The sequence below is a fragment of the Uloborus diversus genome, chromosome 7 (assembly GCF_026930045.1).
Source record: "Uloborus diversus isolate 005 chromosome 7, Udiv.v.3.1, whole genome shotgun sequence".
NCBI lineage: Eukaryota > Metazoa > Arthropoda > Arachnida > Araneae > Uloboridae > Uloborus > Uloborus diversus.
Window position 1 is genome coordinate 41,518,854 of NC_072737.1, and position 4,882 is coordinate 41,523,735.

Sequence of the window (4,882 nt, forward strand, 5' to 3'; positions counted from 1 at the left end):
AATTACCTCTGCAATGTATACAATCTCTTTCTGTTTTATTGAAAAAAATAAGTCGTATTTGATCAAAAGTATTTATTTCACTGCATCATATTTCTGCTTTACAGTACTTCAAATTCGTTCGTTCAAACTCTTATCCCCACATTGAACATCAGTTCTTTTTAATGACAACAGTCTGCAAATCAACAAATTGCTCCTGATAAATTTAATTCAATTCATCTTTGTGTTTATGTTTGCATTGTAAAAGCATTTTCCCCACCTGTTGCTGTAGATCTCAGCATCGCCGCTGATATGAATCTCAAGTGTTCTTAAGGAAAAAAAAAAGATAATTTATTAACTGGTTTTATTTATTGTCTAGAAATTACCTTAAAATTTAAAAACATATTAAAACTGCTCATGGAATCGCGTCTGTGAAACATGTTCAGCGAAGTTCAGAAACAAGTATGCAATAACCAATTTTCAAGCACCTTTGTGCTTGAAAATTAATAAAATTGTTACCGTCAGTAAATTTATTGTAATTTATTCGGAGTGGTTTCATTCATAGGACAATTTGCATTGTTTGTGGGATTTCTTGGATATTTATTACTTGACGGTCTTTTCCTGGTGGAACTATGTAATACATCTTGTCTCCAAGCATCATTTTATCCTTTTTTTTTTTTTTTTTTTTTTGTTAAATTCCATTTTTTGCTATTTATACTGCCTTATGTTCCATCGTGTTGCTTTCCTCGAATGACTCTTCATCAAAAAGCTCAAACTTCTTTTCATTGAAAAAGATGTTCCTTATAGCACCGAAACACGTGTCTGCAGCAATTTGAAATTTTTGTGCATCAAATCGTTGGTACATCATTCATTTAAGTATCCAACCTTGAGCATATCATTTCACCTTTCGCCGACTAGACCTTACAAACGTGCTGCAAGTTACGTGAGCAAAAAAAAAAAAAAAAAACTGCAGACATTTGAATGTGAAAGCTTCTATTCCTGTTATGGTATTGAATTCGGCTAATATATAGGTCTCATGCAATGTTATCAGGGCATATTTTCATTTTTATGTTCTCAGCTATCTCTTTTCTGTTAGAAACGACAAGTTACTTTTTTGCATTTCCCAATATCCCTTTTGTCGGAAAACAAGAAAAAAAGAAAAAAAAACAAAGGGATAACACATGACAACGAAAACTAGGACAGACATGAATAACTAATAAGTGGCTTATCCTAAGCCACACGCAAAAAAAGCCAAAAAAAAAAATGTATAGCGATAAAAAATCTACTCCATTTCACTTAATGAGTAAAGAAGCCTGAGAAGAAAAAGAAAACCCACAGCGGACATAAATCTCAATTACAATAAATTCACTTCATCAAAATTACATCTTGTAATCTTGACACGACCATTAAATACCTTTACCATCATCATCTCCCTCCATTCAATAGTCATATTATTGTTTCGCTTACTGGGATGATGGAATTTATCACCTATTAGTCTGCTGAAGCCATCGATAACTCACAGCATTTACCCTGTCAAAGTAACAAATCCGTGAAGCCCAGTGGCGCCATCTGGAAGTTTTACCTGTCACTCGGATTTAAGGAGGGGGGGGGGGAGCCTTAAGTTTTATTTCTGCATACTTAGGTAAACACGAGGGGATTTTCGGATGCTGTGATTCGAAATTTTCTTCGCTGAGGATTTTCTGCTTTCATTCTTTCTTGATATTGAAAAAGAAAAGATTACTTTTGGCATTTGTCTTTTTTTTCTTCTTATATTTAATGCGTATACTTATTAATTGGATATCTCCCTGTTTGTGAAACCTTTTCTCTTTCGTAGAAAGTAGCGTTGGTCTCCGTAGTATGAAAAAGATCGAAGTGCGTTAGAAAATCTTCCAAATGAAAAATTATTTTAACTTTTGGTTTTATTTATCTAAAATTTTCCAACTCACGGAAAACCTAACGTTTGCTCAAAAATAGCAATTTTCAGGTTGTTGCTGCAATTATTATACCTTATTCCGCACATAGTGAAAACATATATTTCTATAAAACAAATTCTGTTTTACTTATTTTTCCAGTACTAAAAGAGCACAACTCCCAATCCTTGTTTGCTCCACACAAACGTTTTTACGCTCTCTTGCAAAAAATAAAGCGGTAAGGTATCTTAAGCTGCCATGTTGAGATAAAGGGCAGAAATAGCAAATTTTATTATTATTTTTTTATTTTTTTATTAGTATTATTTTTTTTTTTTTTTAAATTTTGTCATCTATTGTGCGTGCATTATCGGACAAGCTTGCTTATTTGTTTTCGCTGGAGGGAGAAAAAACAGTGAAAAAATGTCTCATTCCAACATTTTTCCATTGTTAATGTTGAACCGAGAACGCGTTGAGTTTTTTTTTCCATTGTTAGTGTTGAACCGAGAACGCGTTGAGTTTTTATAATTATTTTTTTTTTCAAATGTCTTAAAAACTTATTCCTGCAGTTACTGCCGTTTACCTGCAGCGACAGTATGTTAGCCTAATTTTGAGATACAGAATTCATAAACAACTTTTATGCGTCTGTATCCATTGAGTACGACAAAACTGTTTAACATATAGTCTCAGTGTTGGCAAAGGACAGAAAACGTAAGAGAAATAATGTTGGTGAACTTTCCGTGGGTAAAAGTTGAAAAAGTAAAACACAGAAATGAGGTGTCCCCACCGGGACCTTTAGAACATAAAAAAATATTTCTTATACATTTTGGACTCTTCTTCTTCTTTTTTTCTTTTTTATCGATATTTCAAAGATTCATTTAGCTTTCTTTCATGCTTTTTTGTTCTTTCTTTTACTTTTAGGGGAATATGGGCTAAAAAGCCAGCCGTGAAATAATTTCTGTATTTTTTTTACTAAATTACTGTGATAAATTTGAGGGTGGGGGGAGAGAACGATAAAAATTATTTTTAGTAGCTGAATGTCGTATCAATTTCACACACATACCCAAAAGGATATAATACATATTTTGACTTAAGTGTTTAGTCTAAAAGTTGGAGCTTTATCTTACAACTTAACGTTGAAAGTGTAGACATATCCGAGTGAAAGTGTCCTTTCTCTAAGCATAAAATTGAAAATACGAAAGAAAGCAAATGTGTCAGTTATAAAACTGATATATTTACTATGTAATAGGCGCAAGTTACGATGATAACAAAATCCAAATCCCGCTAACTTTCACGCAGAAAAAAAAGGGGGGGGGAGGGGGTTCTCGAGATTTGAATGAATTATAAACCAAATTTCAGAATTTTGGGTGCTAAGGGCTCTTGGTTATAGCAAAGCGGCCATATGTAAAGGTTGAAAAATCATTTCTGAATTCGTGGTTTTGAGTAACATTTTTGTTTTTTTTATCCCAGTGCTTGAACGCCGTTCAGTCTAAGATTTCAGATAAATTAGAATAAACTCTTTAACATTTTGTTGTATTTAGTTCGGAAAATTTAGGCAAATTTCATCTCATGCAGAAAAAAAGTACTTTTAAATGACGCAAAATGATAAGGCATGCAGGAATTTTTACATCCCTTAAAAAGGCAATTAATGTAAAATTGTAGATTAAAAGATAATTGAAAAAAAAGAACTAATTTGAAATTTGAAAAAAAAAAAAAAAATGAGGTGCAAACACCAGGAGCCCCAAATAATGTTGAACCTAATTTCAGTGTGGTGGATGCAATGGGTTCTCCTAAACATAGGACAGCCACGGACACAATTTCTGTGGAAAAAAAAATATTTTTAATAAATAGAAATAACTCTCTCTTTTTGCTTCATCCATCATTTAAATGCTGGTGGTTTTTTTTTTTTTTTTTTTTTGATAAAATGTTAAGGAAACTGGCTCAGTGAAAACTATGCATTTAAAGCTGCCTCTGAAATCAACTGAATTAAAGTCACTAAGGAGTTCATACTTTGAAAGAAAACTAAGAAACATAATCCGATTTGAACGCTCGAAATGTCAAACAGCCACCATTAAGAGAACTTTTGGAAGCTAACCAAAACATTCTTTGTATGTTAAACCTTAAATTTTGCCTCTTTTTAAAAAATACTAATACATCCATGGCAAAACTAACAGTTATGTCCGAATTTTTGCATTGTAATCTTGTAATAAATTTGTTTATTAAAGCTTTTAGATAAAAAATGACAATGGGGTCGTTTACAAAATTTTAAAAGTATTTTTTCCTGAAAGAGCATGCTCAAAAACATAGGATCTGACCATTTTTCAAATAATTCAACTAAGTTTAATATTTTTAAAAAAATACTTTAATCGGTGCGCTTTCATTGTTTAACGCTTCTGCCGTTGACATCACAAATGATGAAATGTCATTCACTGTTGCCATTCAGAAGAGCACAATATTTAATTCGCATCTTTACGCACGTGTACGGGCAATGATCTGGTTGATAGCAAGCGTAGATGCAATTTTTTACTCGCTGCTTGATTATCATAACGTGAAAACGCAGTGAGAAGTGTATCAAAGGACATTATTTGTGACGTCATAAAGACCACGCCTTGTTTGAAAAATTGTACATTTAAAAAAATTAATTAAAAAATAACTGTTGGGGAAATGAAAGTATTTTCTGTGCCATGTTTTTTTTTTTTTTTTTGCTTATTATATCAATTTCTGTCACTAAAAGTAGTACTTTCGAATGAAGGAAACAACCCCATTAAAAATTTTGTGTCATTAAATACATTTTTTAAAAATTTCTCTATCTATTTATTTTTAAACGCATATTTATAAGCATTTTCACAACTGTGAGATACGGAAATTAATTTTGACACAAAACGCATTTCTCAAAGACTAAATACACCAAAGTGAAATATGAGCTCCATCAAAAAACGCTTAATATTTCCGGTTGCCAAGTGCGTGCAGCAAAAACATTTCCGTTTGTTATCGACATT